The sequence below is a fragment of the Pleurodeles waltl genome, chromosome 3_1, assembly GCF_031143425.1.
Source record: "Pleurodeles waltl isolate 20211129_DDA chromosome 3_1, aPleWal1.hap1.20221129, whole genome shotgun sequence".
In the NCBI taxonomy this organism is placed as follows: domain Eukaryota; kingdom Metazoa; phylum Chordata; class Amphibia; order Caudata; family Salamandridae; genus Pleurodeles; species Pleurodeles waltl.
In genome coordinates, this window is record NC_090440.1 from 1,399,861,180 (window position 1) to 1,399,885,752 (window position 24,573).

The window sequence follows — 24,573 nt, forward strand, 5'->3', positions numbered from 1 at the left end:
TGCAATAGGCCTGGGGCAACACAAACCATATACTAAGATAGTGGAATGCAAATCACAAATCCCCCCCCTAGGCAAGTGCAGTGTGTAGACGGGTGCTGGGAGTGTAAAAAAAAAAACAAAGGTAAGTAAAATACCCCACCCCAGACCCCAGGAAAGTAGGAGTAAAATACTGCAAGTTTCCTTAGGACATACTACAAGTTCTGATAAGAGGTATTTCAAGAACCAAGCAAGACTGCAAGCAACAAATAGTGGATTCCTGGACCTGAAGACATGTGAATAGAGAATACCAAGTCCAGAAGTTGCAGAAGATTCCAGGAAGAACAGGAGCCCCTGCCAACCTAGAAGATGGTGCAAAAGAGGATTCTCCGGCTAGAAGTCTTCAGAAGAGCACCAAAGAAGGTGGCTGTGGGTTTCTGCATGGTGCCAGAGATGTCCCACGTCGAGATGCTGGATGCAAGCTGTTTGCATTGTGGATTCATCCAACAAGCCTTGGTTCAATTAAGGTTGCGGTTTGAGTCAAAATGGCGCTGCCTGGGCCCAGGAGGGACCTGGGGGCCTCAATTCAGACTGAGGAGGCAGAGGGGGCTCCCAACACTGGAGAGAGCCCACAGATGACCAGGCAGCACCCACGGGAGTCCCAAGACACAGGGACAAAGAAGGTGCAAAATGCAGTTGGTGCAGCACAACAAAGGAAGGTCCCACGCCGCCGCAGATCAACTCAGCGAGTTGTGCTTCACAGGATGGAATGCCGGGGACCTGGGATACACTGTGCATGGAGGATTCTTGGAAGAAGTTCACAGAAGCCCAAGGAGCTGGAGATGATGCGGTTCACAGGGGTACTGTCGCAAACCTGGAAGACAAGCTCTTACCTCCATCAAACTTGGACAGCTGGACCTTAGGACAGTCTGGGTTATGTTGGTCCACCACCTGTGTTCCAGGGAGCACTCTTGTCATCAGGAATGGAGTCCCAGAGAACCAGTCGTCATCACAGAAGGTGCCTGCAGGAGCAGTGAAGTGACTCCATCACTCCACAGGAGAATCCTTAGGTTATCCTGGTGCAGGGTGAAGCAGGGAATCCTCAGAGCATGCACGCCTTGGAAACTGTTGCAAATGCTGGCTGGAGCTGAGGTTGCAGGTTACAGGCGTTGTCCTGGATACTTTGTTGCAGTTACAGCGGTTCCTGGGGAAGTCTGCTGTTGAGTCGACGGTCAGAAGTTGAAGCAGAGGATGCAGAGGATTCCTGGAGGAGTCTTGCAAGCTGAATCTGAAGAGATACAGCAGAGCAGATTAGGCTGAACTAGGAGACATGCAAAGCTCCTACTATACCACTTATATCATATAGCACTATATCATAAATAAGAAACAATACTCAGAGTTACTAAAAATAAAGGTACTTTATTTTAGTGACAATATGCCAAAAGTATCTCAGAGGATATACTCCCTTAGCAGGTAAGTAATATACACCAAATATATACACACAAACCAAAATCAGGTAACAGTTAGAAAAGTAGTGCAAACAATGTAGAATCACAATAGAATGCAATAAGGAGACATAGGCCTAGGGGCAACACAAACCATATACTCAAAAAATGAAATGCGAACCACAAATGGACCCCCAGGCCTAGTGTAGTGTGTAGAGGGTCGCTGGGAGTGTAAAAAAACATCAAGGATATCCAAGATACCCCACCCCAAGACCCTGAAAAGTAGGAGTAAAGTTACCTTACTACTCCAGAAAGACAGTAAAGTCAAGATAGGGGATTCTGCAAGGACAATAACTGACTGCAAAACACTGAAGACCGATTCCTGGACCTGAGGACCTGTAAAGGAAGGGGACCAAGTCCAAGAGTTAAGCAAGTGTCCGGGGGGGCAGGAGCACACTAAACCCCGGATGAAGGTGCAAAAGGGCTGCCTCTGGGTGGAAGAAGCCAAAGATTCTGCAACAACGGAAGATGCAAGGAACTTCTCCTTTGGTCAGAAGATGTCCCATGGCGCGCTGGAGGATGCAGACTTGTTTCTACGCAGACAGACCGCAAACAAGCCTTGCTAGCTGTAAGAGTCGCAGTTGAGGATTTTGGGTGCTGCTAGGGCCCAAGAAGGACACGGAGGTTGCTCCTTGGAGGAGGAGACAGAGGGGGTCGCTCAGCAACACAGAGAGCCCCGACAGAAGCAGGCAGCACCTGCAGAACCACCTGAACAGGCAATAAGAAGATCTGAGGACAACAGTCAACTCGGAGTCACAAAAGAGGGTCCCACAATGTCAGGATACTTCAATTCGATTTCCTCAGAAGCAGAAGATAACTCCTCAGTCCCGACCCGAGCTACTCACAACGAATATTAATCCTTCATGCTGAGTACCCCGGAGGGGGAAAGGGGAATGGGATGGTAGAGAGACTGCCACAGAGATGATGAACGCCAGTACTCAGTCTGCCTCTTCACATCTAAGATTGGATACAGCACCTGCAAGAGTCACAGTCGCAATTACTAGGGACATACAACATCAGTTTTTCACTTTCTACTCTCAACACTTAATTCTCTTTAATTCTATTATTTCTTCACTCACCCTGAGTTCTCTGTAGCCTTGCTTCTCTCTATAAATGATAGCTCTTCTTAAAAAAATGCATATTACTGATTCTGGAAGAACTTCTCAACCTTTGTTAGAGATTGGTTTTATGTTGCTATATATATATATATATATAGTTGGTGATAATGCGTTCTTCAAATCAGCTGATGTTATTTAATTTCTCCTGTCTTATTGTGACTTCTGTCAATACTTGTATTTGTAAATGCTTGTTTATTAAAGTTTGTTTCTCCTTTCTTACTTCGACATTTGTTGATAACTTGTATTTGTAAATGCTTGTTTATTACAGTTAGTTTCTCCTTCCTTACTTCAACATCTGTCGATAACTTGTAGTTGTAAATGCTTGTTTATTTAAGTTCGTTTCTCTTTTAAACTCTATTTTTGGTTTATTACCATTGAATTTGTAAATGCTTATTTGTTAACAGTTCGTTTCTCCTTTAAACTTGGCCTTTGTTTATAACCTTGACATTAGTAGATACTTGCTCTTTTAAAGTTCGTTTTTTCTTTGACTTTAATATCTTAAACAAGAACCTTGTAAACATAAGGTTAATTCATACATTAACTCTGTAGCCTTGCCAACTTCCACGGGAAGGGTCTACTATCAAACTCTTCGAATAAACCTTGACAATATTTATCCGTTTTCTGTAATAGAATCTTCAAATGTAATTTTACCTCACAGGAGTTTCTGTTCTGAAGCGCGCTCTCTCTCCACACAGCTGATTTCTGTCAGACCTCAGTTGAAGTGCAAGGCTTCCAGCTGGAGAGCTCGTAACCTAGCAACCAACCGATTGCAAGACTAGAACTGTAACTAACCTTCAGGACTCACAGCGGCCATCTTGGATCTTCTCTTCTTGATTCTTCCTTTGAAATAAGCGCAAGATTACTCTGCAAACCTTCTTCCAGTTTGGGCTTTGCTGTCTCCACTGAGGATATCTCTTTGCTTTTCTCATGCACTTCTTTGATTTGACTTGGCAAGTTTGTGTGGTCATGACACACAACGTCTGAGTCCAACTCAGCGAGTTGGGCACTACAGGACGGAGTGCTGGGGACCTGGGCTAGGCTGTGCACAAAGAAAGTCTTGCAAAAGGGCACAGGAGCCCAAGCAGCTGCAGTTCACGCAGTACACAGGATTACTGTCTGGCGTGAGGCGACAAGGACTTACCTCCACCAAATGTGGACAGAAGGGCCACTGGACTGTCGAAGACACTTGGAGCCAGCTCCTGTGTTCCAGGCCCAAGCTTGTCAGGATGAGAGGGGACCCAGAGGACCAGTGATGCAGAAGTTTGGTGCCTGTGTCAGCCCTCAGAGCATGCACCTCCAGGAAACAGCCGAGAAAGCCGGCAGGATGAGGCACTACAATGTTGCTGGTAGTCTTCTTGCTACTTTGTTGCAGTTATGCAGGCGTCCTGTAGCAGTCAGCGGTCGATCCTTGGCAGAAGTCGAAGAGGGAAGTGCAGAGGAACTCTGGTGAGCTCTTGCATTCGTTATCTACTGAGATACCCACAGGAGAGACCCTAAATAGCCCACAGAGGAGAATTGGCTACAGAGAAAGGTAAGTACCTATCAGGAGGGGTCTCTGATGTCACCTGCTGGCACTGGCGACTCAGAGCTGTCCATTGTGCCCTCACACCTCTGCATCCAAGATGGGAGGACAATTCCATGCAACCCAGCATGGAGCCAAACTAACTTTCCGGGGTCTCAACTGCAGCTACCGCTGCTGCCAACCCCTCAGACAGGTTTCTGCCCCCCTGGGGTCTAGGCAGCCCCGGCCCAGGAAGGCAGAACAAAGGATTTCCTCTGAGAGAGGGTGTTACACCCTCTCCTTTTGGATATAGGTGTGAAGGGCTGGGGAGGAGAAGCCTCCCCCAGCCTCTGGAAATGCTTTGATGGGCACAGATGGTGCCCATCTCTGCATAAGCCAGTCTACACCGGTTCAGGGATCCCCCAGCCCTGCTCTGGCACGAAACTGGACAAAGGAAAGGGGAGTGACCACTCCCCTCACCAGCACCTCCCAGGAGAGGTTCCCAGAGCTCCTCCAGTGTGTCCCAGACCTCTGCCATCTTGGATGCAGAGGTGTGAGGGCACAATGTACTGCTCTGAGTGGCCAGTGCCAGCAGGTGATGTCAGAGACCCCCTCTGATAGGTTCTTACCTCTCTTGGTAGCCAAACCTCCTTTATTGGTAGTCAAACCTCCTTTTCTGGCTATTTTGGGTCTCTCCTCTGGGGTATTCTTCAGATAACGAATGCAAGAGCTCACCAGAGTTCCTTTGCACTTCCCTCTTTGACTTCTGCCAAGAATCGACCGCTGACTGCTCCAGGACACCTGCAAAACCGCAACAAAGTAGCAAGACGACTACCAGCAACATTGTAGCGCCTCATCCTGCTGGCTTTCTCGACTGTTTCCTGGTGGTGCATGCTCTGAGGGCTGTCTGCCTTCACCCTGCACTGGAAGTCAAGAAGAAATCTCCAGTGGGTCAATAAAATCTTCCCCCTGCTAACACAGGCACCAAAAGACTGCATCACCGGTCCTCTGGGTCCCCTCTCATCCTGACGAGCGTGGTCCCTGGAACACAGGTGCTAGAGCCAATTGACCCCCACAGTCCAGTGATCCTTCAGTCCAAGTTTGGTGGAGGTAAGTCGTTGCCTCCCCACGCTAGACTGCAAACCTGTGTATTGCGTGATTTGCAGCTGCTCCAGCTTCTGTGCACTTCTCTAAGGATTCCTTTATGCACAGCCTAGCCTGGGTCCCCAGCACTCTGTCCTGTAGTGCTCAACCCTCTGAGTTGGACTCCGACGTCGTGGGACCCTCCTTTTGTGACTCCGGTTTCACAGATCTTCTAAGTGCCTGCTCCGGTACTTCTGCGGGTGCTGCCTGCTTCTGCAGGGGCTATCTGAGTTGGTGAGCGCCCCCTCTGTCTCCTCCTCCAAGGGGCAATATCCTGGTCCTTCTTGGTCCCCAGAAGCACCCAACAACCTTTACCGTGACCCTTGCAGCTAGCAAGGCTTGTTTGCAGTATTTCTGCGTAGAAACACTTCTGCAACCTCCAGCACGCTGTAGAACATCTTCCATCCAAAGGAGAAGTTCCGAGCCCTTTTCGTTGTTACAGAATCTTTGGCTTCTTCCACCCAGAGGCAGCCCTTTTGCACCTTCATCCAGGGTTTCCTGGGCTCCTGCCCCCCCGGACACTATCGCTACTCTTGGACTTGGTCCCCTTGCCTTGCAGGTCCTCACGTCCAGGAATCCGTCTTCAGTGTTTTGATGGTGCTTGTGGTTCTTGCAGAATCCCCCTATCATGACTATTGTGTCCTTTTGGGGTAGTAGGGCAACTTTACCCCTACTTTTCAGGGTCTTGGGGTGGGGTATCTTGGACACCCTGACTGTTTTCTTACAGTCCCAGCGACCCTCTACAAGCTCCCATAGGTCTGGGGTCCATTCGTGATTCGCATTCCACTTTTGGAGTGTATGATTTGTGTTGCCCCTAGACCTGTGTTCACCTATTGCATCCTATTGTGATTCTACATTGTTTGCACTACTTTTCTTACTGTTACTTACCTGTTTTGGGTTTGTGTACATATAACTTGTATATATTACTTAACTTCTAAGTGAGGGTATTCTCTGAGATACTTTTGGCATATTGTCATAAAAATAAAGTACCTTTATTTTTAGTAACTCTGAGTATTGTGTTTTCTTATGATATTGTGCTATATGATATAAGTGGTATAGTAGGAGCTTTGCATATCTCCTAGTTCAGCCTAAGCTGCTTTGCCATAGCTACCTTCTATCAGCGTAAGCTGCTAGAAACACCTCTATTCTACTAATAAGGGATAACTGGACCTGGCACAGGGTGTAAGTACCACAAGGTACCCACTATAAGCCATGCGAGCCTCCTACATCAGAGAGCTTAGATCCCAGTAGGTGCATGTTAAAATCACTGCTTACTGTCAATTTGGGACATGAAACGTTATTAAATAGTTCTTCAATATTCTCTTTCAACAGTCATGCAGCTTCTCGTTAGCATGTTTTCCCCAGTGGGATTTAGGTGATCATTAGGGCTAGCTGGAGGGCAGAGGAGCTTTGTGTCACAGAGAGAAAAACTGTCAACAGATTTTTCCTCTTGACTGGGGGCATGTGGTGGTGCCCCTCAATTGTTGAGCTTCGATATGTGATAATCCCGCCACTCAGGCACACAAAACGAGCCCTCTTTGTTGCCGGGACATGATAAGTCAGAAATACTGAGATTGTAGGTTGGTATTCCGTCCAGGTCTCTTGCAGCATTATTATCTGGAATGACATTAGGTAGTTAAGTAGGCACTTGTCCTCCAATTTGTCCAGCAGCCCATTAATGTTTCAGGAAAATATTGCAAAATTAGATTTGTCCTCTTAGTTGCTGGTTTGTGGCCTGTCCCATCATGATTGCCCTGGTCCTATGCTCAGGGTGCTGGGTAGCCAGGTCCAGTTGTTAGGGAAGGGTGAGGCTCTGGAGCAGGGTGGGGGTGCTGTACTAGGCTGAGCTCCCGGAAAAGAGAGCATCCTACTGTGACAATTCCTTGAAGTCTTATTAAAGGCGCTGAGTGGTGGTTGAGCACTTTTGGTGTGAGGTTGCTCTCCTGCGTCTTCATCCTGAGCCTTTCTTGACTTGCCAAGTTCTGGGGCAGTTGGATCAGGCGAGATCTTTTGTCAAAGTTTGCTGTAACAGTGAGGGACGCATTTAATTAAGCACATTTCTTGGTTCCCGGAGAGGCAGTCCGGGAAATGCCTCTTTTGGCAGTGGTGTTACTACTGAATTCTCCGACAGAGGTGCTTCCTCAAGATTGGTTTAGTAAGGAGGCAGAACTAGGGCGAGTCGCCGGTTTGAAAGGGCTAAGTGTCCCACCCTTAGTTTCTGATGGAGATGTGTGTGCTTGGGTCTGGAGCCCTGAAGGAGAACAGGTTGATATTTTGGGACCCCCTGAATGGTTGCTGAAGAAAGAGATAATCATCTTGTTCTCGAGGACTCTTAGCCTGTGCTTCCTCCCTTTCTGTTGGCATTTCTTCCGGGGTGGGGGTGGCAAATGATTTTTGGCTGGGGTGCCAATTGTGGTAGGAGGAGGAGGGGCCCCAGGGCTGGGAGGAGGCCCTGAGTTCTGGCTCCCAAGGAGGCAGCTCAGTGAGTCTAAGTTTTGCAAGAAAATTTCAGGGAGCCGAACTGCTTGGTTGTTTGCTGGCATTCAATGTCCATGCGTGGATTCCTGTGCGTGGTGCTTGGAAGACTCAGGGCGTATCCTGCAGATGTGTTGTTAGAGGCTGCAAGGGGTTGTCACTCGTGGGGTTGGTGGCAAGTCTGAGAGTAGCTGCCTCATTTTGGGCCAAAGCTCTTTTTAAATCCTCAAAGACGGTGCTTAAGGTTCCTGGTAAGAATCCTAGTTTATCCAAGATTGAAGAACATGTATAAGAAAAAAGAAGGTAGCCAGGATTCTGCAGAGTTCTGGGCTCTAACTATCAGATTGTTGAGATCTGCAAATTTTGAATCAATTCCTGCGGTGAAAATTGCTAATGTGTTTAGTAGCTTTATTTGAGTGTCCATTTTAGTGACTGGAGGTTTAGGGCTTCGGTGGTGAGCTGGAGGGTGCTCTGTATGATGTTCAAGACTGTTGGTATGTCTGGGTCTGTGGAAATCTCAAAAGGTCTATTGGTGTCCAGTTGGATCCTGGTGTTGGAGCAGGACCCTGCGGGTGAGGGCGGGGTGGAGCAGGATTGGATCTGCCCCAGGGCTCCATCTCTGTCTCCGTCACCGTCTCCGTATATTGCCACTATTTCCTCCCATTTCAGAGAGGTAAGTAATGACGGACTCTGCTGTAAGCAGCTTGCTGGTTTGTCCCGGAGTGCAGAGCTGTTGGGGGATAGGCTGAGGCAGGATCCGTCCATTGGGTGCTTTGTGTACTTTGATGAGTGCTGGCCCAAGATTGGGTCTGCTCGCACTGTGCTAGGTGGATAGGCTCTTGGTAGATAGTTCAGGCTCAAGCATGGTGAGTCCAATGGGCATGGATGGACTGAACTGGTATGCTGGGATGGCTGTCTTGGTGGCGATTACAACAGAGAGGGGTAGAGAAGATGGTTGGGGTCCACTAAGTTAAGTTTGCCTGTGCGGTGGGAGCTGCTGCCTGTTGCACCTATGGGCGGGGACTCCATCCCGGGGCCGTGCGACTGTAAAAGATTTAGTTATTGTTTATAGGGGAAATGGCCCTGGAGGCAGGGGGGTTCATGGGCTTGTTGGGTGAAAAACAGTTTTAAGAGTGCGCACTGGATTTGGAGCTAAACCAAAGGCAGCTACTTGGCTGATGATAGTTGGTTCAAGAGGGGGATGGTAAACCTGGAACACTTGGGTTTGCCGCGTAGATAGTTGAATCTGGATCCTTAAGAAGAAGACATTTTGCATCAATTTTGGACTGGCGTTTTGCAACTGTAAGAATATCTTGCACAGTCCTCGGGCCTCCTGGGTTGATCCTGCTGTGGGACTCTGTCTGGTTGATTGAGTTGGTCAAGTTAGAGCAGCTGTTCTGTGGGGGCAGTGACTGATCAATGGTATCAGTGACACTGACTAGAGTCTCTGATGTGTCAGTCCTCCATCCCTGACTTGGCTTCTTCCTTGAGTGAGAGGTGGGGGGAGGCCTAGTTCTTCTGGAGCAAATTTTTAGGCTTGCTGCTCTCTCGCTCTCTTGCTCTCCTGCTGCACTCTTGCTGCACTCTAGGCCTTGGCAACTTCCTTAATGTACTAAAAAAAAAAAAATACCAGGTGTTAGGAGGTAGGCGGCTGAGTTTGCTGCGGTAAGTGGTAGGTGGTAGCAGCTTAATTTCCTACAGTCTCTCTCTCTTTTTTTTTTTCCTTTGTCGTGTGTCCTGGGGGGCTTGGGGAGGTGCAGATAGGCCATCAGCAGGGGGATGGTGGTTGAGAGTGTGTTCTACCAGTGGCCAGGCTTGAGTACCAGGAGGTGGCCAATGGGCCAGGGACCTATGAGCCATCTTCTCCACAAACCATGGTGACAGCTTGTAGGAAGGTACCCAGGATTTCAGCCACCACTCCAGAAAATGCTCCACTCCAGAGGTCTTAGCACCCTCTGGGAATCCAACGAGCCAGAGGCTGTTCTTTCAGGATCAGTTCTTTCTTCAAGCACTTCCATCGCCGAAAGGAGTTTGGAGACCCTCAGCTTAAGGGTTATCACCTTGTCCTTCACAGAGTATACCCTGGTCTCAGTCACTCTACCAATGACTTTTCAGAGGTCCTGTCACAACAGGGAGATGTCTACCTGAACTTCAAGCACTTTAGTTTCAACCACTGCCATTGAATCCTGAAGGATGGTTGCAAGATCGGATTGAGCAGGAGGCTGGCGGGTCACCTGGGGACTGCCCATATTCACAGAGGCATGAGAGGCCAGCTTAGTGAACTTGTCAATCTTCATCGGGGTGGTGCCGGTGGTGGTGGTTTGCCATGCCCCATCTTCTCTATGGCACCTCTGGATACAACAGAAGGGGGGCACCCACTGTCAGTTGTAGCCGGCTTTCCCAAAAGGGCTTCATAAGTAGTCAGGGCAACAGCCTCTGTGCGGGTGTACCCAGGATCCAAGCACTGCTACACCATTCGTAAGATAAAGATCAGGTCCCGGCAGGCATTCACAGTCCACAGGCATACGTTGGTGCGGTGAACCCGCCATCAAAGATGTAGCCTCTTGGAAACTGCAGAGAAAGGCCCACATGGAGGGCGGAAGGGTGCCCAGGTGAATCCAGCAGCATTTCAGGTATGCACCCGGATGTAGACTTAGGTCAGAGGTGAAGCAACTGTCGGGTGGATAGTGGCCAAGAAGAGGTTAGTGAGGTATTTGGTGGGGGGGGGGCAACTGCAAGGTCCCACCACTGTGTGGACCAGCTGCTCTCTATCTCTAAGTGTGCAACCACTGGCCTCCTCCCAGCAGCAGACAGCACCCACCAGCCTCCAAGGCAGAATCCAAGGTGTTGTTTGACCAGGCCTGCTAGTATTTGCTTCTCCCAGGCCACAGTAACCTCCCATGCGGGCCAGGTGACAGCCGTCCAAAATATATAAGCGAGCAGCACCCTCCAAAAGCACCCTGTGGTGGCTGCTGCTCACCTTCTCAGTGCTGGTAATGGGCTGCTGCAGGTCTCAGGCTTAGTAGCCCCTGGTCGCCACACATCTGTGCTGCCGCAACCACCATGGACAGGAATGGGCCGCCACCTTAGGTGGACTGCGCAGCAACCAAGAGTGTCCCAACCACAATGGGCTGATGTGGGTCACACCAGTGGGTGCGATGCTGTCAGCCTTGTCGTCGACCCCCGGCACAGGTTGGGGGAGAAAGAAAACCCCCATTGTCAGACCAGGATGCTGGAGGATTGCAGTGGGGCCAACGAGCAGCCTCAACACATAGTTGCCATCTTGGCAGGCGTAGCCATACCTCCTTGATTAGACTCTTATTAGTAACATTACAATCAATATATTGAATGCTAACATACCCATCATTATTAGTAAAACTGGTACTGCCACTAAAGATTCCATTACTGCTTTTAGTGCTGCTTACGTGGGAAGACGTGTCTTATTGCATCATTGCACACACATTTGTTGTCTTGTCGCTAACCCACAATGTTTATGAAAAGGTAATAATTACATGAAATGTCAAAAAATTATGCAAAATTATGTGAATGTAAATCTGGCATTTACTGCAGTTTAGTGCAACATATGTCCCTGTTTCCAATTTCGACGTGAGGATGCATTTTTCCCTGAAATAAAAGTGCAAAAAACACTTGAGCCGCAACCAACGACTGAGGCATACTTTATCTTGAGTAAAGGAACCCAAGTTGCGCTTTAACTTACTGACCAACGGTTGTCCTGAAGTGAATTCCTGTGTCTACAATCACGTCGGCAGGAGCAGTGATTGTTGAAAAGTAAGAAGGCAGCAACTTTTATCTGCCACAAATGTTATGGGTGAGTATCTCCTGCCTAGGTGCATAGAAACTAACATGAAAGGCGTGTGAAGGTTTTTTTTCATATTTTGGTAGGTGGCCACTTTAATATTTTCCCTTTAGAGCATTTATATAAGCATAAATATAGAAAGCAATTTGATACCAGATTCTAAATACAGCTATTCACTGATACTAAATCGCAGCTGTGAGAACCAAGGGGAATTTTTATCAAGGTTTTGCATCCCACCTGCACCACGCAGGGGGAAGCAAGGGCGATACAAAACCTAAATGAGATTTATCAAGCAAGGCAGGCCACCTTGCATGCCTCTGAGTGGCTTGATAAATGTAGAGTAGTGTGCCAGGCAGCTCAAATCACTGCCTTTCATTATTCTGCAGCAGCAAGATGTTCTCACACATATACCCATAGATTCTGGCACATTTCCAGATTTACCAACATTGGTAGACGTGGGAATGCATCAGAATTGTACGCCTTCCCACCAGAGGTTCATCAAGGAAAAAAATATTTATTTCTCCTCATTGATTCTTCTTTGGAAGTGTGCTGCATAATGCAGCACACTTAGAAAGTGAAAAACTCCCTTGTGCAGGAAGATGTCCCTTCCTGCATAAAAACAATCCTGCCTGCATTGGTGCTAGGCAGCCAAACGTGCGCCAGCATTAGGAAAGGACAGGAATGCACAGTGTACTGATAAATAGGGCAAATTAAGGTAGCTTCCTGCATTGCATTGCCTGAATGTTTTATAAATATGGCCCCAAATGTTGATTTTCACCGCAATGATGACCTAAGGTGAAAAGCTTGCTTTCCTTGTGCTAACTGCCACATTCCCTGTCCATAGAGGGCGAATACAGACTTGTAATTATTGGGTCTTTTATAGCTACTGTGGCACGGCTCTGAGACAGCCTGGCATGGACCAGGCCTTAATTTGTAAAAGACTAAGGCGGTCATTCTGTCTTTCCCGCTGGGCTGGCGGGCGACCGCCAAAAGGCCGCCCACCCGCCCAGCGGGAAAGCACCAGCAACGAGGAAGCCGGCTCCGAATGGAGCCGGCGGAGTTGCTGGTGTGCGACGGGTGCAGTTGTGAAAAAATCATTGGAATTACCCATCTACTGTTCCATATATTGCAAATGAAAAGTCTTGCATCAATTGACGCAATAGTTTGGCACAGAAGTAGTGGTGAAGATCACTATTGATGTACGAGTATCCCAGTCATTATAAACCTAGTGAGTGCGTGTGATCTTTAAAATAATTGAGTGGTTGCCGTCCTCTTTCCATTATTAAATGTGCATTCTAATACACATTGATACTAACATGTACGTGCACACATGTGAGCCCATCAGCGTTGAACAAGATATTTCTATTTATTTTGGATTTTCATACAAAGTCTCAGGCATACTCTTGCCCACTTCAAAGCTATATTCTTGTTACAGACAAAGGCAACAGATATTTTGCTTGCTTGATTTAGTCCATAGGACACATTTAACCCCTAGCCTTGCCAGAACAAGCCAGTTTTTAGGCTAAAAAATGACAGAGGGCCTGATTACAACTTTGGAGGACGGTGTTAAACCGTCCCAAAAGTGGCGGATATACCACCTACCGTATTACGAGTCCATTATATCCTATGGAACTCGTAATACGGTAGGTGGTATATCCGTCACTTTTGGGACGGTTTAACACCGTCCTCCAAAGTTGTAATCAGGCCCATAGTTCCTAATAGAAATATACTGTGGTTTAGAGCCAAGAATCATTGTGGAAAACAGGAGTTGCTGTCCATTCAGATATCTGAGGGTTCCCAATATCTGGAGACCCCTGACAGGATTGTCAAAGACCTTCCGTTATGACTATAGACAGAGTGAATCATCCTAGTGCTGAGAAAGCAAGCCGAGGCTCTATTTAACGCAAAGGATATCTTTAGTCCTCATTATACCTCTTTCCACATTTTACCAAATTATTTGTGCGGCTAGATTACCGAAAAGGTTAGTTCTACTTGAACACTCTTTTTTCGCTACCAACGTCTGCTGTGTGCATGTTCTGTTAACTAATCTGCCTACCTGCACACGTCTCCAGCCCCCACAGAACATATTTGACCAGGCTTCTCCAATGAGTAACACATGAGCTAAAGTTAGCTCCCCACCTACCTGTAACTAACTCTACTGTGTGCAGCCCAACCTACTAAATTAAAAGCTTTCGCTTGGCTGAATATATCGATACTAAAATTTAAAATTGTGTATTTGAGATAAAAGGCCTGATTCAGAACTTGACGGACGGATTACTCCATCGCAACGGTGATGGATATCCTGTCCACTGAAATCTAAATCCTATTATGTGTTATGGGATTTAGATTACGGCGAACGGGAATTCCTTCACCATTGTGACGAAGTACCCGTCCAAGGAGTTCTAAATCAGGCCCAAAATATGTGTATTTTAAAAAACCATAAGCTGAAGATTGAAGAAAAAAGGTTGAACATCCAAAATATATTTAAATCTAATATTTGGGTGATAATTCATGGGGAGTTGGAGAGACTTATTACTAATATTGTTACCTTGGTGCCAGGGGGCTTCAACCCATAACTCTTATGTATTACCTAGGTAAAGGTATTCCAAACTGACAAAAGCTTTTTAACTTTACTGCTGTCCACGCTGGCTGATGCACTCAGGTGATTGCTGTCGGTAATCTTGCATTGGGTGCTCACTAATATAATCTTGACGGATGTGATGACTGCTACAAACGTACCAGTATTAGTAGATCAGGGAAATTTTCATTCACATTCAGTAACTCCTATGACATAAAAGGTTGATAACCTCGTATCAGACTTACTCTCCTACAAAGCAGCTTCAGTGAGTTCAGATGGAAAAGAAATGCTCATTAATGGTGCATCCTGTAGGAAATTACCATCTTCCTTGGCATGTTACCCCATTTTTTACCTGTATGTCAGTATGTTTTTGCCTGTCTCACTGGGATCCTGCCGGTCAGGACCTCAGTGCTCATAATTTATGGCCTAATGTGTATGCCTGTGTAGGGCCTATCTGTGTCACTGAGGCTCTGCTAACCAGAACCTCAGTGCTTATGCTCTCTCTGCTTTTACATTTGTCACTGTAGGCTAGTGACTTCATTTACCAATTTCAATTGGCACAATGGACCCCCCCCTTATAAGTCCCTAGTATATGGTACCTAGGTACCCAGGGCATTGGGGTTCCAGGAGATCTATATGGGTTGCAGCATTTCTTTTGCCACCCATAGGGAGCTCAGACAAACCCTTACACAGGACTGCCATTGCAGCCTGCGTGAAATAGTGCACATATTATTTCACAGCCATTTTCACTGCACTTAAGTACCTTATAAGTCACCTATATGTCTAACTTTCACTTGCTGGAGGTCAGGTGCAAGGTTACTAAGTGTGAGGGCACCCTTGCACTAGCAAAGGTGCCCCCACATAGTTCAGGGCCATTTCCCCGGACTTGGTGAGTGCTGGGACATCATAACACGTGTGCACTACATATAGGTCAACACCTATATAAAGCCTCACAATGGTAACGCCGAATATGGCCATGTAACATGTCTAAGATCATGGAATTGTCCCCCCATTCCAAATCTGGTATTGGGGAGCTAATTCCATGCATCCTGGAGGTTTCACCATGGACCCCCAGTACTGCCAAACCAGCTCTCTGAGGCTTGCACTGTAGCTACAGCAGCTGCCACCTCAAAGACAGGGTTCTGCCCTCCTGGGGTCTGGGGAGGTGCAGATAGGCCATCAGCAGGGGGATGGTGGTTGACAGTGTGTTCTACCAATGACCAGGCTTGAGTACCAGGAGTTGGCCAATGGGCCAGGGACCTATGAGCCATCTTCTCCACAAACCATGGTGACAGCTTGTCGAAAGGTACCCAGGATTGCAGCCACCTCTCCAGAAAATGCTCCACTCCAGAGGTCTTAGCACCCTCTGGGAATCCAACGATCCAGAGGCTGTTCTTTCAGGATAAGTTCTTTCTTCAAGCACTGCCATCGCCGAAAGGAGTTTGGAGACACTCAGCTTAAGGGTTGTCACCTTGTTCTTCACAGAGGATACCCTGGTCTCAGTCTCAGTCACTCTACCAATGACTTTCCAGAGGTCCTGTCACAACAGGGAGATGTCTACCTGAACTTCAAGCACTTTAGTTTCAACCACTGCCATTGAATCCTGAAGGATGGTTGCAAGATCAGATTGAGCAGGAGGCTGGCGAGTCACCTGGGGACTGCCCATATTCCCAGAGGCATGAGAGGCCAGCTTAGTGAACTTGTCAATCTTCATCGGGGTGGTGCCGGTGGTGGTGGTTTGCCATGCCCCATCTTCTCTATGGCACCTCTGGATACAACAGAAGGGGGGCACCCACTGTCAGTTGTAGCTGGCTTTCCCAAAAGGGCTTCATAAGTAGTCAGGGCAACAGCCTCTGTGCAGGTGTACCCAGGATCCAAGCACTGCTACACCATTCGTAAGATAAAGATCGGGTCCTGGCAGGCATTCACAGTCCACAGGCAGCTCCACAGGCATACGTTGGTGCGGTGAAACTGCCATCAAAGATGTAGCCTCTTGGAAACTGCAGAGAAAGGCCCACATGGAGGGCGGAAGGGTGCCCAGGTGAATCCAGCAGCATTTCGGGTATGCACCCGGATGTAGACTTAGGTCAGAGGTGAAGCAACTTTCGGGTGGATAATGGCCAAGAAGAGGTTAGTGAGGTATTTGGTGGGGGGGGGGGGGCAACCGCAAGGTCCCACCACTGTGTGGACCAGCTGCTCTCTATCTCTAAGTGTGCAACCACTGGCCTCCTCCCAGCAGCAGACAACACCCACCAGCCTCCAAGGCAGAATCCAAGGTGTTGTTTGACCAGGCCTGCTGGTATTTGCTTCTCCCCGGCCACAGTAACCTCCCATGCGGGCCAGGTGACAGCCGTCCAAAATACATGAGCGAGCAGCACCCTCCAGAAGCACCCTGTGGTGGCTGCTGCTCACCTTCTCAGTGCTGGTAATGGGCTGCTGCAGGTCTCAGGCTCAGTAGCCCCTGGTCGCCACACATCTGTGCTGCCGCAACCACCATGGCCAGGAATGGGCCGCCACCTTAGGTGGACTGCGCAGCAACCAAGAGTGTCCCAACCACAATGGGCTGATGTGGGTCACACCAGTGGGTGCGATGCTGTCAGCCTTGTTGTCGACCCCCGGCACAGGTTGGGGGAGAAAGAAAACCCCCATTGTCAGGCCAGGATGCTGGAGGATTGCAGTGGGGCCAACGAGCAGCCTCAACTCACAGTTGCCATCTTGGCAGGCTTAGCCATACCCCCTTGATTAGACTCTTATTAGTAACATTACAATCAATATATTGAATGCTAACATACCCATCATTATTAGTAAAACTGGTACTGCCACTAAAGATTCCATTACTGCTTTTAGTGCAGCTTATGTGGGAAGACGTGTCTTATTGCATCATTGCACACAAATTTGTTGTCTTGTTGCTGTGCTGATACACAATGTTTATGAAAAGGTAATAATAATTACATGAAATGTCAAAAAATTATGCAAAATTATGTGAATGTAAATCTGGCATTTACTGTAGTTTAGTGCAACATATGTCCCTGTTTCCAATTTTGACGTGAGGATGCATTTTTCCCTGAAATGAAAGTGCAAAAAACACTTGAGCCACAATCAACGACTGAGGCATACTTTATCTTGAGTAAAGGAACCCAAGTTGCGCTTTAACTTACTGACCAAAGGTTGTCCTGAAGTGAATTCCTGTGTCTACAATCACGTCGGCAGGAGCAGTGATCGTTGAAAAGTAAGAAGGCAGCAACTTTTATCTGCCACAAATGTTATGGGTGAGTATCTCCTGCCTAGGTGCTTAGAAACTAACATGAAAGGCGTGTGAAGGTTTTTTTTCATATCTTTGTAGGTGGCCACTTTAGTATTTTCCCTTTAGAGCATTTATATAAGCATAAATATAGAAAGCAAGTTGATACCAGATTCTAAATACAGCTATTCACTGATACTAAATCGCAGCTGTGAGAACCAAGGGGAATTTTTATCAAGGTTTTGCATCCCACCTGCACCACGCAGGGGGAAGCAAGGGCGATACAAATCCTAAATGAGATTTATCAAGCCAGGCAGGCCACCTTGCATGCCTCTGAGTGGCTTGATAAATGTAGAGTAGTGTGCCAGGCAGCTCAAATCACTGCCTTGCATTATTCTGCAGCAGCGAGATGTTCTCACACATCTACCCATAGAGTCTGGCACATTTCCAGATTTACCAACATTGGTAGACGTGGGAATGCATCAGAATTGTACGCCTTCCCACCAGAGGTTCATCAAGGAAAAATATCTTTATTTCTCCTCATTGTTTCTTCTTTGGAAGTGTGCTGCATAATGCAGCACACTTAGAAAGTGAAAAACTCCCCTGTGCAGGAAGATGTCCCTTCCTGCACAAAAACAATCCTGCCTGCATTGGTGCTAGGCAGCCAAAAGTGTGCCAGCATTAGGAAAGGACAGGAATGCACAGTGTACTGATAAATAGGGCAAATGAAGGTAGCTTCCTGCATTGCATTGCCTGAATGTTTTATAAATATGGCCCCAAATGTTGATTTTCACCGCAATGATGATCTAAGGTGAAAAGCTTGCTTTCCTTGTGCTAACTGCCACATTCCCTGTCCATAGAGGGCGAATACAGACTTGTAATTATTGGGTCTTTTAAAGCTACTGTGGCACGGCTCTGAGACAGCCTGGCATGGACCAGGCCTTAATTTGTAAAAGACTAAGGTGGTCATTCTGACCTCGGCGGTAAAAGGCACCTACCGCCGGTCAGAAATCCTCCATAATCCCGCCGCGGTCGCGGAAACCCGCCACGGTCATTCTGACCCGCAGAAGGAAAATCCGACAGCCACAACAGACCGCCAGACCAGCGGTCGGCGGAAAAGTGGAGGTGACAAAACCTCCACCGTCACGCCAACAGAAATACGCCCATGCCATTACGACCCACGAATCCACGCGGCGGTCATTCAAACGCGGTATTCCATTGGCGGGACACACCGCCGCGGTCAGAATACACACAAACGAACAAAACTCAGCCACATTGGACGATTTGAATCCCACACACCTGATACACATACACACACCACTCCCACACACACAATACAATATAAAACACACACCCACATCACCCACAAACCCCTACGCCAAAAAATTCTGAAAGAAGGCCAGAGCGAGACACCACCATCCACAAACTAGCAGCCACAGCCACTCCACACCATCACCCACACACTATCCACACACAAAACAACACACACCACCACACTCAACACACTTAACTACACATACTCCACCCCACACATCATACACACCACCCCATGGCACCCCAAAGACACCCCCGCTTCTCCGACGAAGAACTCAGGGTCATGGTGGAGGAAATCGTTCGGGTAGAGCCCCAGCTGTTCGGCACACAGATACAATACACCAGCATTGCCCGGAGGACGGAGCTATGGCAGCGGATTGTCGACAGGGTCAACGCTGTGGGACAGCACCCAAGAAATCGGGAAGACATCAGGAAGCGATGGAACGACCTACGGGGGAAGGTGCGTTCCATGGTATCCAGGCACAACATCGCCGTGCAGAAGACTGGCGGACGACCCCCACCTCAACCCCCACAATTTACATCATGGGAGGAGGAAGTCTTGAACATCCTGCATCCTGACGGCCTCGCAGGAGTCGGCGGAGGAATGGATACTGGTAAGTTGAAGCTTCACTACTGCTTCCCCCCCACCTACCTGCATGCCAAATCATACCCCAACCCTCACCCCCATCCTCGAACCCCACCCTCACCCCCACCCCCATCCTCACCCCCACCCTCACCCCCACCACCATCCTCACCCCCACCACCATCCTCACCCCCACCCCCAGCACACCTATTCCCTGCCAATGTCTCACCATCACAACCCACACATCCCAAAACCTAGGCCTGCATGCGTCCACTAAGCATGGACACCCATCACCAAAGCATGCCCAATGCATATACACATCCCCCCCACAAGCCACCCTCACCAAAGCCCCCACACACGAATGCCAGCACTTGTGGACACAGGAACCCACAGATACACCCATATGCCACACATTGAAACTATAACCATACTTCTATACCCCTGCAGGACCCGACCGTCAACACACCGCCGCGGAGGGCCCAGAATTCTCCACACCCCCCACCCAAGAGGCCGTCAGCGATGACAGCAGCTCTGTCGACCTGGACACCGATGACCAGCCCGGACCATCGGGGACCTCTGGACAGTCGGTTCCCCTCACACAGGCCCAGGCCACTACAGACCCCAACCCCTCTGGGAACACCAGCACAGCTCCCACCCAGCGGGCCCATGCCTCTGTCTCCAGGGCGCGTCAATCTGCGGTGTGTCTACCACTACAGGGCACCCAGGATAACCCACCACCCCAACAACAACAGGGACCTGGGGGCAGTGGTAGTGGGCACACCGGCCAGGGGGCAGAGGCCCAGGGAAACAGGGCAACTCGGAGGGCAGCTGTGCGACAGGGGGGGGACGGCCCAGGGAACCCACTCTCCACGAGGCCCTCACCACCATCATGGGAGCATACAACCGCTCCCAGGAGACGATGGCGACGGTATTGGCCCGGTTCCAGGAGATCCAGGTACTGCAGGAGGAACACTATCGGGGGTACAGGGAGGACATCAGAGCCCTCACCTCCACCCTGGTTACCATGGTAGGGCTGCTGCAGGACCTCGTCAACACCAGGACGGACACTCAACAACACCCAAGGGCCCCTGCCACTAGCCTGGACCAAGAACAGCCAACCACTTCCGCCGGCGCTAGTGGACAGGAGGCCCCCGCACAGCAGCAGCCCACCAGACCCCCACCTCCTGCAGGAGAAGAACCACCCCGCAAGAGGGCCCTGAGATCTCGCAAGAAGACAGAGTAGGATGTCAAGACCCACGCCAGCAATGGATACCACCTGATGTCATCCCACTGTCCCACATTGTCACCCTGTCCATCCTTGAACTGCCCATGCTCCATCTCTCCACAGGCCTCTGGACAATGCACCTGTGTGACTGTTACTCTGGACTCTGCCATGGACATTCCTTCACCATAGCCCACACCCACTTGAAACCACCCATCCCATTTTGAGCACTGAAATAAACACCTATTTTGCACAAAACTATCTGGAGTCTGGCTGTGATTTCAATATATTGTAATTGACATGACAGTGCAAATATGTCCTTGTACATGGTGAAGTCAACAAACAGCTGCCACAAAGCTGTAGTCCATGGGGAAACGAAGCACAGGACTCGTAGTGGGGACCCCAGACCTGAAATAGGGAGGGAAAAGCCACAACTCAGTCATCATACACTGGGGCAAATAGACAGGCAGCAGAGATGCAGGAGAGTAGTTCACATTTACTAAATTATCTTTGAATTGTTACCTGTGTCCTATTGGAAGTACTGTTCAATGATTCTGTCCCTGTTGTCTGTTTCAGCCCCGTCGTCTTCCTCCTCGTCACTCTCCTCAGGTTCCACCGCTGCCACAACACCACCGTCTCGACCATCCTCCTGCAGGAAAGGCACCTGGCGTCGCAAAGCCAGGTTGTGAAGCATGCAGCAGGCCACAATGATGTGACACACCTTCTTAGGTGAGTACATTAGGGATCCACCTGTCATATGCAGGCACCGAAACCTGGCCTTTAGGAGGCCAAAGGTGCGTTCGATCACCCTCCTAGTACGCCCATGGGCCTCATTGTACCGTTCCTCTGCCCTGGTCCGGGGATTCCTTACTGGGGTCAGTAGCCACGACAGGTTGGGGTACCCAGAGTCCCCCACTAGCCATACACGGTGTCTCTCTAGCTGTTCCATCACGTAAGGGATGCTGCTATTCCTCAGGATGTAGGCGTCATGCACTGACCCAGGGAATTTGGCATTTACATGCGAGATCTACTGGTCAGCCAAACACACCACCTGGATGTTCATTGAATGGTAACTTTTTCTGTTCCTGTACACCTGCTCCCTGTCTCTTGGGGGAACCAAAGCCACATGGGTCCCATCAATGGCACCAATGACGTTGGGAATATGTCCAAGGGCATAGAAATCACCCTTCACTGTAGCCAATTCGCCCACCTCAGGGAAAATGATGTAGCTCCTCACGTATTTCATCAGGGCAGACAACACTCTGGATAACACCTTCGAAAACATGGGCTGAGACATCCCAGAAGCAATTCCCACTGTTGTCTGAAATGAACCACTTGCCAAGAAATGGAGTACTGACATGACCTGCACCAGAGGGGGAATCCCTGTGGGTTGGCGGATGGGGGACATCAGGTCGGGCTCCAGCTGGGCACACAGTTCATGTATAGTGGCACGGTTAAGACGGTAGGTCAGGATAATGTGGCGTTCTTCCATTGTCGACAGGTCCACCAGCGGTCGGTACACGGGAGGATTCATCCGTCTCCTCGCCAAACCCAGCGGACGGTGCCTAGGAAGGACAACATGGAGCACACAGTCAAGCAACCCACAGGTACGTACTCACAGCTAGCACAGTAAACGATTCTCTATGCAGTGAATGGCGTGTCTGAGTGGCTATGCAAGGCCTAGGCCTGTGTGACGCAGTTGAAATTGAGCCATGTGGGCCCTGGAAATTGCGGCTGCCTGACCTGTGAAGTGTGACAATGGGATGTGAGGTCAATGCGCTGGCGTGGCACACCGCGGTCGGGCGGCGGGCGAAGACCGCGGCGCGAAGCCGCATTGGTTAACATTGAAGCCTATGGGTTTCAGGAGCCAATGGCGAAGGGCGCCGGCGGTGGCGGGACGCACCGCCGCGGTACGCACCGCCGCGAACGTGACCGCCATTTTCTATCTACTTATCCACTTGCGACTTGAACTTTCACAGGAGAGGACCTATACTGCAAGTGTTGCTGTGACCTCGGTCTGGAAGGGACAATGGCTGCTGCGCCTGGGGAAAGGGCCCCTGCCTTCACTGGAGAGGAGTTGGAGAAACTTGTGGATGGGGTCCTCCCCCAGTATGCGCTACTCTACGGTCCTCCAGACCAACAAGTGAGTTTAATTCAATCTGGATTTGGGGCCACTGGCTGGCTTGGGGGCCTGGCGGGGGTCCTGGCGGGGATGGGGGGCATGTTGGGCCTGGCGGGGGGCATGGCGGGGGGCATGGCGGGGATGGGGGGGCATGTTGGGGCTGGCGGGGGGCCTGGCGGGGATGGGGGGCATGTTGGGCCTGGCGGGGGGCATGGCGGGGGGCATGGCGGGGGGCCTGGCGGGATGGGGGGCGTTGGGCCTGGCGGGGGGCCTGGCAGGGATGGGGGGCATGTTGGGCCTGGCGGGGGGCCTGGCGGGGGTCCTGGCGGGGATGGGGGGCATGTTGGGCCTGGCGGGGGGCATGGCGGGGGGCATGGCGGGGATGGGGGGGCATGGCGGGGGGCATGGCGGGGGGCTTGGCGGGGATGGGGGGCGTTGGGCCACTGGCAAGGAAAATGCAGACAAACTTGAACGTGGTATTTCTCCCTCCCTGTACGTGTCACATAGGTCCGCGCCCATGAGAAGATCGGGATTTGGCGTGCCATCGCCAAGGAAGTCCGGACCCTGGGGGTCCACCATCGACGGGGCACCCACTGCCGCAAGAGGTGGGAGGACATCCGCCGCGGAACCAAGAAGACCGCCGAGTCTCTGCTGGGGATGGCCTCCCAACGTAGGCGGGGTGCCTGCCGTCAACTGACCCCCCTGATGTCCCGGATCCTGGCGGTGGCCTACCCTGATTTGGATGGGCGCGTGAGGGCAGCACAGCAGACACAAGGGGGTGAGTACAAGCATTATCTACTCTGTTGTCGCGCAGTGGAGGTGTCTGGGTGGGGGAGGAGGGCTGTGGGTCCCCCTAGGCCAGGGCGATATCTGTAGGCTGGGCACCCCCGTAAGCCCCTGTGTCCCCAGCCACCACCCTCAGTAGTTTGTCAGTACAGCCATCCCTGGGCCGTGTCATCCATGGGTGCAGTTGTCAACTCTAGGCGTGTAGGGCATGTTCCACGGAATGCGTAGCGGACCCCAAGTGCGCAACTTAGTGCAGGGGGCATCTGTGTCTGTCATGTCCGCTAACTGTACCGGAGATCCATGTACTCAATATCCCTTTATTTCTCTCTCCCCCCCCCTTTTTGTTTGTCTTTCTGTGCTTGTGTGCATCAGCATCATCAGGCGGAGGAGAAGTGGCATCGGGGCAGGAGGGAGCTGCATCTCACATGGCCCAGGAGGGCCATGCCACAGAGTCAGACTGGACCAGTGAGACGGAGGGCGAGGGGAGCTCCACGACGGGGACGACTGGACCCTGCAGCGACACGGACACGTCCTCGGAAGGGAGCTCCCTTGCGGGGGTGGCACCATCCGTGCCCCCCGCCATTACAGGTACAGCCGCCACCCAGGGCACCATCTCCGCCCTCCCAGCAGCCCCTCAGCGTTCGCCCCGTGCCCGCTCTGCCAGGAAGCCGGGCATCTCCTTCGGCCCAGGCACCTCAGGCCCTGCCCCTGTTACCCCCGCTGCCCTCAGTGAGGAGGTCATTGACCTCCTCCGAACGCTCATTGTTGGGCAGACTACCCTTTTGAATGCCATCCAGGGGGTGGAGAGGGAGGTTCATCGCAGCAATGCGTACCTGGAGGGCATTCATTCGGGTCAGGCTGCCCATCAGCGATCGTTCCAGGCTCTGGCCTCAGCACTGACGGCAGCCATTGTCCCTGTCTCCTGCCTCCCTCTACTAACTCCCTCCTCCCAGTCTCCTGTTCCTCTGCCTGTCCCACCCACACCATCAGACCAGCCTGCACACACCTCAACACCCAAGAGAAGCTCATCCAAACATAAGCACCACAGATCACGCAGACATTCACACACGCAACATTCCGATGCAGACATGCCAACAGTCACTACCACCTCTGTGACCCCCACCTCCTCGTCTCCCTCCTCCCTCCCTGTGACGTCTACACTCACACCTCCATTCACCTCACCATCAGCCAG